General features: G+C 40.8%; 1 non-coding gene across 1 annotated transcript; it reads left to right on the top strand.

The window, feature by feature from the left end:
- Positions 1-11,499: 11,499 nt before the first annotated feature.
- LOC125488407 lies at positions 11,500-11,606 on the top strand. Its single transcript, XR_007266319.1, has one exon. It is a non-coding gene; the product is annotated as a U6 spliceosomal RNA (small nuclear RNA).
- Positions 11,607-12,390: the final 784 nt, after the last annotated feature.

The raw sequence follows: 12,390 nt of genomic DNA, 5'->3' as shown, positions 1-12,390 counted from the left end.
TGGGGTGGTTTGGAGAGGTATTGAATGTGGAGAAGGAGTGGACCAGAGTGCCTGAGGGTATGGTCCCTGCAAACTGCTGGCGAGCGAGGGGAGGGGAAGCTGTGTCTGGTGGTGATATTTCACTGGAGGTAGTGGAAATTGCAGTTTATGGTTTTTCAGATGCAGATGCTGGTGGGGTGGGTAGTGAGGACCAGGAGGACCCTATCAGTGCTGTGGGAGGGAAGAGAAGGGTAGACACAGCTGAGGGCTCTGCCAACCACAGTAGCAGGGAAACCTTGGTTGAGGAAAATGGTGGACATTTCTGAGGTTCCCCTGCAGAAGGTGGCATCATCAGAACAGATGCAACAGAGATAGAAAGACTGGGAGATTGGAATGGAGTCTTTACAGGAACCAGGGTTTGAGGTTGTATAGTCCAGGTAACTGTGGGTTTGTAATGGATATTGGTGGCCAGCCTATCCCCAGAAATAGAAACAGATTTCGAGGAAGGGAAGGGAGGAGTCAGCAATATACAGGGTGAAGGTGAGAACAGGGTGGAAGTTGAAAGTGAACAAAGAACAAAGAACAAAGAAAATTACAGCACAAGAACAGGCCCTTCATCCCTCCAAGCCTGCGCCGATCCAGATCCTCTATCTAAACCTGTCACCTATTTTCCAAGGATCTTTATCCCTCTGCTCCCTGCCCATTCTGTATCTGTCCAGATACATCTTAAATGACGCTATCATGCCGCCTCTTCCACCTCTGCTGGTAATGCGTTCCAGGCACCCACCACTCTCTACGTAAAGAACTTTCCACGCATATCTCCCTTAAACTTATCCCCTCTCAACTTGAAATCATGAAATTGATAAATTTTTCCAATTCCAGGTGGGAGAAAGGAGCAGAATCAATGCTGTCATCAATATACCGGAGAAAGAGTTGTGGTGGGGGCCTAAGTAAAACTGGAACAAGGAATGTCCCATGTACCCCACAAACAGGCACAACTAGGGCCCATGCAGGTACCCATGGCCACTCCTTCAATCTGAAGAAAGTGAGAGGAGTTAAAGGAGAAGTTGTTCAAAGTGAGAAAGATATCAGCCAGGTGGAAGAGGCTATTGATAGATGGGCATGGTTTATGTCTTTTTTCAAGGAAGAAACAGAGAGCCTTGAGACCATCCTAGTGGGGGAATCAACGTGTAAAGAGATTGCACGTCCATTGTAAAGAGGAGGCAGCTGGAACCCATGTACTGGAAATTTAGATACAGATGTAAACCATCAGAAGAATCAAGGATGTAAATGGAGGGAACTGGACAAGGGGAGAAGCAAAATCGCATCAGGGTAGGAAGAGATGAATTCAGTGAGGTAGGAGCAGGCAGAAAAAATGGCCCTGCCTGAGCAGTCCTGTTTATGGATTTTGGGAAGGAGATAGAAGCAGGCTTTGTGAGGTTGGGGAACTAAGGAGGCAGTGGAGGGGAGATCACCAAGACAAATTGAGATTAGTGACTGTTGTGGACATAATAGCCTGGTGTTCAATGGCGGGGTCATGGTTCAGAGATAGGTGGAGGTATCTAAGAACTGGTGCTCAGCCTCCACAATGTAGAGGTCTGTGCACCAGACAACAACAGCACCACCCTCGGCAGCAGACTTAATTACTCTTAATTATCCTTTTTGGAATGTTTGTTCAGCTTATGTACCACTTTTTCCTAGCCACTAATAGTTCTGAAGAAATGTCACTGGAACTGAAACGTTAACTCTGTTTTTTCTCCACAGGTGCCGCTACACCTGCTGAGTTTCTCCAGCAATTTTTGTTTTTAATCATTCATAGAGTCATACACCACAGAAACACTTCCTTCGGTCCAACTTGTCCACACTGAACAGATATCTCAATCTGACCTAGTCCCATTTGCCAGTATTTGACCCATGTCCCTCTAAATCCTTCCTATTAACATTCCCCTCCAGATGTTTTTTAAATGTTGTAATTGTACCAGCCTCCACCACTTCCTCTGGCAACCCATTCCATACATGCACTGCCTTTACCCCTCAGATTATTTTTAAATCTTTCCCCTCTCATGATTGAGTCAATAGCCAAGGCTTTAGGGATTGATTAACTCCATGAGTTAGTTTACTAGGCAAATGGACCTACTTTAATTTGGGAAATCTGGCCAGCATGGATGAGTTGGACCAAAGGGTCTGTTTCCATGCTGTATGACTCTATGATTCTACTTTAAACAGTAAAACACGTTACATTTATGAAGCTGGCATTATAATTGATTTCTGTAGTTGCAGTCGCACAACAGGCTGTCAGGTAGAGTCACAACATTGTACATATCCAACACTGATATGGTCCCCCTGGTCCTCACTTTCCACCCCACCAGCATCCCCATTTGAAAGATCATAAGCTTCAATTTCTGCCACTTCTAGTGGGATGTAACCACCAAACATGTCTTCCCCTCCCCTCGATTCCCTTGTTAGCCTCCCATAGGGACTGTTCCCTCTGGGACACCCAGCCCAATCCTTCTCCACTCCCAACGTCCCACCCCCCCACCACCTCCCATAATACCATGGCACTTTGCTATGCAAATACAAAAAGTGTAACACCTGTCCATTTACTTCCTCCCTCCTCACTATCCAAAACCCCAGGCGCACATTCAAAATGAGGAAGTGATTTACCCGCACTTCACCTGCACAAAGTGACCATATTGTAAAACACACATGTTCTGTCTGCAAAAATGACTCTGTGCTTCCTGGTCAACTACAACAATAACAAAAATAGAAGTTTCTGGAAAAACTCAGCAGGCCTGGCAGCATCTGTGAAGAAAAATCGGAGTTAATATTTCGGCTCTGGTGACACTTCCTCAGAACTGAGCTTCCTGTTGCCTGCCAATTCAACACACCAGCATGTTTCCTGGATCTCTGTCTTAGACTTGCTATGGTGCTCCAGTGAAGCTCAGTAAAAGCTGGAAAAATAGCATCTCACTTTCCACTTGGGAATACTCCCACCTTCGGCACTCAATATCAAGTTCAACAATTTTAGGGCTTGCGCTCCTTCTCCCATGGTCCTTACCCTAACTCCCAGGCCTTGTCATCACATGGGCTGCTACCACAATCAACCTATTGTCAGCTACTAATAGTACACATTAGCTGCTAAGCATTCTCTGACTTTTACCCACTCCTTTGTCTGCCTAAATGTTTTTCTCTGGGCTCCAACATCACTTAACATTTACTCCTCCCACCTCTCTCCCACCCCATCTTCAGTATATATACCAACCTTCTCCCAGCTATAATCAGTTCTGAAGAAGGATCACTGGACACAAAATGTTAGCTCTGCGTTGACTCCAGAAACACTGCCAGAACAGCTGAGTTTTTCCAGCAATTTTGGCTTTTGTTTCTGATTTCCAGCATCCACAGATTTTTGGGGTTTTTTTTGTTTTGTGTTTAACTCATTGCCACATCTCTTCCAGGCACGCCCACCTTGAAGACATTCTGCTCCTGTCTCAGACAGGATTTCCATTCCAACCTTTTTTCTTCTTCACCATCATTACTTTCATTGTTGCTCCTGGTGTTTGACAAGGTGTTTGATAAAACTGGCTTCCACGGCCACATCAAATTCCTCAGTGACTCCCTTTAGCTCAGACTCAACCCACTTGGATTCGTGTTTTGAATCCACCCAGGATCATGGGTATTTCCATGACATACAATGCTGCTCAGAAACTGTCCTTACCACATCCTGAGATCCAGACTCAGTGCTATGTGCCACGATATGCTCATTCTTCACCTCTCTGTCCATCGACACCATCTAAATCTGGCTCAGAGCTGCCCTGCACTCAAGTTGTGTCCATTTCTGGGGATAGGTTGGCCACTTATATCCACTACAAACCCACCGGCTCCCACAGATACGTGGGCTATATAGCCTGTACACTCTGTTTTCTATAAAGACTCCATTCCATTCTCCAACTCCATTGCATCTGTTCTGATGATGCTAGTACCTACTAGGGGGCCTCTGAGATGTCCACTTTCTTCCTCAACCAAGAATTCCCCACCATCATGGTTGAAAGGACTCTCAACTATGTCTGACCCATCGACTGCACTTCTGCCTCATCCCTTCTCTTCTCTGTTACAACACCAAAACAATCGCCCGATCCTCGCTTTGTACCCTATCAGCATCCCCATCTGAAAGATCATGAGCCGCAATTTCTGCCACCTCAGGAGAATACCACCACCAGACCACATCTTCCCCTCCCCTGTCAGCTTTCCGCAGGTACTGGTCCCTCCAGGCCTACTCCTCCTTCACTCCTCACACCTCCCCACACACAAAAGACATCTTCCCTGCAATTGCAGAAGGTGCTACACCTGCCTGTTTACTTCCTCCTTCCTCACTATCAAAGGGACCATACACCTTCCAGGTGAGGCAGTGATTTACCTCCATTCAATCTAATCAACTGTATTTGCTGCTCACAATGTTGTATCCTCCATAATGGGGAGACAAAATGCAGACTAGATGTTTGCTTTGCAGAACAACAAGCTCTGCCCACAGAAATATCCCCGAACTTCCAATTGCTTACCATTTCAACACACACTGTGTTCCCACATCAATATCTCTGTCTCAGGCCTGCTGCAGTATTCCAGCAAGCCTCAGTGCAAGTTGAAAGAACAAAAATTTGTTTTGCACTTGGGGACCCTGCAGTCTTTAGGACTCAACATCGAGTTCCACAACTTTAGAGCTTGATTCCATCCTTCCAAGTTTATTACGCATCCCACACCCAGTCCTGTTCTGACATGGGTTACCTTTACCAGTCACCATTCCCATTTTCTCCTAGGCAGATTATCTCAATATATGGGGTGCATTCAACACAGCTAACCAATTTTTTCACAAGTCCTTAATGGTTGTCTTTATAATGTTCTTCATCCTGTTCTTATTATTTTGTCCTGTGGACCTGTTTGATTTCTGCCCTTGAATTCTCTGCCTATCACATTTTTTATTTCCCATTCTGGTCTTTGTATTTGCCCTCCTGTCTCTTCTGTCTCCCTTTATAGTCCAGCCATTTTAGTCTAAACATTCCCTGAATGCACTACAAATATTCCCCCTAGGATCTCATTTCTCAAGTTGTTTTGAGTGGTTCACATATTTTTGGTATTTACTGTCTTTTTCCTTAAGAGCTTCTACCTCATTTTAAAGCTTTTGGTTTTACATCTTAGATTATTCTAATTTTATCAAATATTTAGCATTCTTTTGGTCCAGTATATTTTCCCCTTCATAAATTGCTCTAGTACTGCCCATCCCTTTCCATCTTGTTTCTTATTTTTGCTTTGAAGCTTGGATATCTTCTACTTACTAATTCAGCAGTTGTTTGGGTTCCCATATCTCCTGCTTACGTTTTCACAAGAGTGTCATTGCTGGCATTTATTTCTGAGAAGACAGTCTCATGAGTGATTTGCGGTTCCTTGTGTTGTGATCTCCACCTGTTTCTGCAGGTCTGTCATTTTTTGCAGCATTGCTTTGAGGTTCCTGTATCTGCTCCTGCTGAGACTTGTCTATTGCATATGTTTCATTTCAGATTTTTTAACCAACAGGCAATCTTTTCATTGTATTGCTGATATGAACTAGAAGTTCATTTTTTTTTCTATCTCTTTCAGCTCTGCATCAATCTTTGTGAGCTATGTAAAGCTATAGTATTCTTCTTTTTGGAGTTATTCTGAGCTAGCTCTTTTGTATCTGTAGTATCTGACTGATTCCATGGATTGTGACCAATGCCAGCTGGTATACCATCAATTACTGTCCCAGCAATTTCTATGTTGTAGCTTCTATGTGACAGCTACATGTTTTGATTGTATACTTACTCCAATGCTATTGATCTTGCACACGGAGTTTTTGTAAACTGAAAGTTTTACATTCATAGTTTTTATCAAAGCTTCTCAAGTCTGTGGGTACATTTTTTTAGAATTTGCAGAGGCAGTATATGGTATGGACTTCCCTCTGTTGATCTTGGCTAATAATAAATATTTAACAGTTTACTGAGAACGAATATTTAAGCAAACACTTTGGACAATGTAATGACATTTACATTTTCCAAGAGATTGACCATGATAATATTGTGTTCACTACTTATTGTCAGATTTTGGTTTGTTGATCATTCTGTGCACACCTCTGATGGAATGATGGCTTGTCTTATTTACAGGTGATGGTAATCCTTTTGCACAGTCTGTTTGAGTCAGTTCACGGCTCTTTGTAGCTTCATCAGCCTTTATTTTAGTGCACTGCCTCTGCCAATGGCTGAACTTTTCTTTGGTGCATGTAGATGGTCACATTTTCCACTTGTCTTTCAATGTTTGCATGTTCCAGTGATTGTGCCAACTGTCAAATCAAGTTGTACTTAGGACCTATAAGCTTCATCAACCCACAGTGACCACTTTACACTTACGTTCATCCTTCAGTATCTCGTAAATCTTTCTGGAAATTTTCCATGGAGTTCAACATGATGAGAGACCAATTCGAAAATTCTGTTTGCCAGCTGCCTATCTGAGAATCACAAAATTATCTATTTTCTCTGCATTTGCTAAAAAAAGTTGCCTATGAATTATGTAGGCTTCTTTCTTACTGGCATGAATTCTAATTAATGACTGTGGAAGTTAAATCTGATTCTGAAATGTCTTCTAATGTGCTCCATATCTTTTGGGAATCTTTGAGCTCCTCAGCTGTTAATCCTGATGTGCTAAGTCTGTGCAGATCGCCATTTCCAATTGCTTAACGAAGCTTAATTATGTTTTTTTCTGCAGCATCCACACCTCTAGCTGGACTGCTACTTAATAATTTTGAATTCTATTAGAAGTTCTGCTATGTCCAATTTAACAAGAGAATTTAGGGGACATTCTGACATTACCCCTTTGATCTTCTTTTCCTGCTATTGATTGCTGATCATATGCATTTCTCAAATTAACCAATGGAGTTCTTGGAAGGGATTTGTCTGCTTACCAGCCCCTGTGTTTTAAACACTTGCTGGCGCTGCTTTGTAAAAAGACATTAAGGATTGTCTCGTGCAATTCAGAATGGCTTAATACTGCTTAGCCATGTGTTTCACCTGTAGGTAAACTTGCTGGCTGACTGTTCAAGCATGATAATCAGCAGGATGTTTTTCACCATTGTTTGCTGCTTCATTTTAATGATAATGGTCTAATGATCGATCACCAATCAGGGATTGATTAACTCCACAGATTAGTTTATTTAAACCAGTAAAACATATTATATTTGATAACACATTAGTTATGATGCACACATTAGAGCAAAGCAATTGATTTTTTATCTGAAACGTCAGCCTTCCTGCTCCTATGATGCTGCTTGGCCTGCTGTGTTCATCCAGCTCTACACCTTGTTATCTCAGATTCTCCAGCATCTGCAGTTCCTACTATCTCTGATTTTTTATGTGTGCAGTTTGTAGGCCCAAAGCAAGCTAACTGCCAAGCAGTCACAATGTTATATATAGACAGCAGATGGAGTCCTGAAAGGTGACCTGTCCTAAAGAAATTATATGGATACAACATGGAGAAGCTCCTGAGTGAAGAGAACCTCTCTTTGAGTATTTTCAACCCACAACAATTCGAAAGCAATATATGTAACCTCAGGGCACAGTCACTTTCCCTCAAATCCTTCTTAGATGTTTTCAACTGTTCAAGCAGTATCAGCCCTTGTTGTAGCATTAGGTTGTTGAACTAATTTTAAATATTATTTGGTCTCTTTCAACTCCAAAAAAATTTGTGAACCATATAGATTAAATGCTGATTTTCATTTCATAACACTTTAATAGAGTTTACAGAGTTTTAATTTTAGTTGGGTCGGAAGGTTTGATCTTTTATTTTCATTGAAAGACTGCAATATTGTTACAAAAATGTTCCTTAAAGCTGACATGGGTAGTGCTTATAAGCTTTGAAAACTAATTCAGATGTAATATTTCCCCATAGAATGCCATCTTGTGGAATAATGAGTAGAATAATACAAAATTAAATTATTATTTTAAAGAATTTTTCTATTGCATTATGTTTGTTGATAATTTATTGCATCAAGAAACTGGAATTTCTGTAATAAATAAATAGATATTTAATTAATTTAATTTAAATAAATAACTTAATAAACTAAATCACTTTGAATCTTAAAGACCATTGCACAATCTCCAAGCTCATTTCTAAGAAACCTTGTTATTCATTAAAGCTATAGCACTTAAAATGCCAACCTTAATAAACTTCAAAGCTTCATGTAGAATTAGTCAAATTTTTCATGAAAGAAGTAAGGACATTTCCATTAAGAATTGTTTCCATGTTTTTATGGAAATGATGACTATAAGACTTTTGTTTTCTTTCACATATCAGAACTGTTCATTTTCTTATTTGCTCCGTCATTTTTAATTTTCTTTTCAATACCCACACTGGGTAAGATTTTGAGCCCATAAACAATGCCAATAGTAGCTCAAAAATGGTATTTAGACCAAAGAACTAGTGACCACCATCTTCAAAGGTCGATTGCTAGATTTCTGTGTCAGTCAATATGCCTTTTATATCTGCGAGTTGGGGTCCCATGGCCTATATAGACTGCTATTTCTGAACAAAACTGGGTGGACCACACCTATGATGTGAAGGTGCCAGTGTTGGACTGGAGTAGACAAGGTCAGAAATCACACAACACCAGGTTATAGTTCCAACAGGTTTATTTGAAAACACAAGCTTTCAGAGTCTTACTCCTTCTTCAGGTGTTAATGAGAGAGGTAGTATCAGACACAGAATTTATAAGTAAAAGATCAAAGAGTCACACCACTGATGAGGGTGTACTAAACAAACCTAAAATGCTGTTAAAACTTTAATCAGTTAGAAGGTTTTAATTAATTAATATGTATATGTAAATAGCTAGATTTAGTTAGTTTCTAGCTAAAGAAGCAAAACCAAAAGCTGAAAATGCTAGAAATATGTGGCAGATCAAGCAGCATCTATGGAGGGAGAAACAATGTTAATGTTTCAAGTTAATGACCTTTCATCAGAATCTGAAAAAGTTTTAGAAATGTGAACTTGAAAGTAAGTACAGAGGAACCTGTTATATTAGGTTCTGAATATGGATAACGTTTGATCTTGCACCCATCTAGGGATATGACACAATCTTTGACAGGGAACAAATGAAATCCTGCTGGGTTCAGATGTGACATCTCTGCCAGATGATGGTGTGGGTGATACTGGCTGGCTGGAAAGTATCTTGCAACTTTTCCTATCGTCTAATAAACTACATCTTGTTTTCAGGCAAGTGCCTTTTTTTAAGGCTTACTAGTGATTCATCCTTCCTTATTGTTAACCAAACAGGCCCATAGACTTACAAGGGTGAAAGCAGAAACTGGAATTGGAACAGGCCAAAAGAAAAGATAGAAGTGCTATAAGTATTTCTTTTTAGAAACTTTGAAAGGACCTGAGAGGAAGAGCAATGTTCCTCCAGGAAAATTACTGGCTCTCTGTTGCAAATACCACCCCATCGATCTCCTATTAAAGGTCCCCCAAACAAATAATTACAGGCCAAATTGATTTCAGATCTGCTTGATAATGAGTTGGCCAAGGGCTAAAAGGCAGCCCCAAAGAAGCATAGACATGCAGCGTCCTTGGGTATGGTAAGCTGGCCTTTACATCAAGATTCAACAAATCTTTCATTAGAATAATCAGGACACTGATGAGCCATTCAACAGTTAAAATCTATTGCCATCTATCTCTTTAAAAGACAATTTCTTTGTTCTGTGCCTAGAATGGATAATTTGAATAGTTTTCTTTAGTCTCTTCTTGCCTGGTCTCTCCTTTTTTTAAAACCTTATTGAATTAAAATATGTATCAAATACAAAATGAAAACAAGCTGCCTGACCAAACCAGTCCACGAAATCAGTAAATCTATTGCTCGTTGTGTTTCATTACCTCTTCATTTCCCTTTCATTTTCTAATTCTTGCAGTGCATTCCACAGCTTGCAGTGTGAAGACACTTCTTCATCTATCTGTCCTAAATCTATTGCATTTAATCATATATCCATCTCTAACTCAGAACTACATACTTTCTTGACCTCTCCAATATCTTGAAATTGCCAGATTACTTGTAGATTGGAGCCATTGACTTTCATCCCCACCAGAAACTCAGTTCCCATTCTCCTTGGTAATTGCTGGAGGCTGAACTAAATAGTTCAAAATTGGCATCATATCTGGCTATGAAATGAATTCCCAATTGCAAGCCTGAGTTATTAATAAAGTCACCTAATGTGTCCATAATATCACCCAACTTAGCTCCTGCCTTCACTGATCTGCTGTTGAAACCTTCATTCATTACTTTGTTACCTCTGAGCTTGATGATCCTAATGCACTCCTGGCAAGCCTCTCATCTTCCACACCCCATAAACATAAGGCCACCCAAACTTCTGCTGCACGTGTTGTAGCTTTCACACCAAGCTGTATTCACCTATATCAGACCCTGTGATTACTCACTTGGATTAGTCCCCATATAAGCAAGGCCTTGATTATAAAATTCTCATTCATGTGGTCAGATCTCTTCATGGCCTCATCTCTCCCTATCATTGGAATTTTCAGCAGTCCTACAAACCCCTGAGATATTTGGGTCCTTCCAATTCCGACTTCTTGAGGACACCACTGTTGATTATCATGGTAATCTGCCTTAATATTTCCTGATGTGGCACAGTGTCATGTGTTGTTCTTAGGCATTATAAAGGTCACATATATACTAATTTGTGTTGTTGTTCTAGTTCTCTAGTTTCAGATGCTTTGTCACTGGAAACAATCTTTTTTTTAATCTATTCTATTCAATAGTAATAAAGGCAGTGGCCTGCTCACCCATTATCTTCCTGTCCAATTAAATGCCCCACCCCGTCCAAACTAGAAAGGGCAGAAGAATCCATTCAAGGTTTGCAATCCTATTACTCCCATGAGATGCTCCCCGGTGGCATCAGTAGAGCTGGTGGAAGGTTGTTATAGACCATGAGGGAACAAGTGAAATGCTTCCAGCGGGTAATATCTGAGAACACAAACTTCCAAGCACTTTGGTTGTTGCCTGGACAGTCTGGCTCTTTCTCTGAATTTGTTGGCAAGATAGTAAGGAAGCAGGGTTGCTGATGTATGTGTGAGGCTGACATGTGCAACTCGCGTAGCATTGCTATTCACCCTAATACCCTTGGATTTAGCACATACACTCACCTATGGAAGTGTGACACTGCAGAAGATGAGTGATGTCTTCCAAGCCCCTACCTGGATACAGTAATGCAACAATTTAAGCTTTCATTAAATGTAGAAGGACTGTGAAATATATTAAAATAAAAGTAAAATACCACTGGAAATGAGAGGTCATAATATTGGAACATTAGTAGGTCAAATAGCCCTTCAAGCTTGCTCCACCATTCAGTAAGATCATGGCTGATTTTCTACCTCAATTCCACCTTCCCACATTTTCCCCAGATCTCTCAATTTCCTTAGTACTCAAAATCCATTGATTTAATATTAATATCTTTAATATTTGTGCTCGCTTCGGCAGCACATATACTAAAATTGGAACAATACAGAGAAGATTAGCATGGCCCCTGCGCAAGGATGACACGCAAATTCTTGAAGCTTTCCATATTTTTGGGCAGCATGGTGGCTCAGTGGTTAGCACTGCTGCCTCACAGCGCTAGGGACCCGGGTTCAATTCCACCCTCGAGCGACTGTCTGTGTGGAGTTTGCATATTCTCCCCATTCTGCGTGGGTTTCCTCTGGGTGCACTGGTTTCCTCCCACAGTCCAAAGATGTGGATTGGCCACACTAAATTGCCCATAGTGTCCAGGGATGTTTGGGTTAGACATGGAGAAATGCAGGTGTAGGGGAATGAGTCAGAGTGGGATGCTCTTCGGAGGGGCAGTGTGGATTTGTTGGGCCAAATGGCCTGTTTCCACACTTTAGGGATTCTATGGTTCTATAGTTATACTCAACAGCTGAGCAGCAACAAATTTCTGGGTTAGAGATCTCCAAAGATTCACAACTCTTGAAGTGAAGAAATTTCTCTTAATCTTACTCCTTAGATGGCTGGTCCCTTTTCCTGGGAGTGTGATCCCATGTTCTAGACTTCTCACCTCAGGGAAATATTTTTGTCAATATATACTCTTTCGAACCCCTTAAGAATTTTATATATATGATTTAGATCATCAATCATTCCAAATTCCAGAGAAACAGACTTAATGTAATCATAGGACAATCCTCTCATCCCAGAAATCATTCTAATGCATCTTCATTAGACTCCGTCTAGGGGCAAATACATCATTCCTTAGATAAGAAGACCAAAATTGTGCACAACACTCTGGATGTTGCATTGTTGTAAGACTTCTTTACTCTTTTATTCTAATTCCTTTGGAACAAAAGATAACATAACACTTA

Source organism: Rhincodon typus, unplaced genomic scaffold (genome assembly GCF_021869965.1).
Source record: "Rhincodon typus isolate 14 unplaced genomic scaffold, sRhiTyp1.1 hic_rhity00000700, whole genome shotgun sequence".
NCBI lineage: Eukaryota > Metazoa > Chordata > Chondrichthyes > Orectolobiformes > Rhincodontidae > Rhincodon > Rhincodon typus.
The sequence above is the reverse complement of the archived record's forward strand: the minus strand, read 5'-3'. Positions and strand labels throughout refer to the sequence as shown.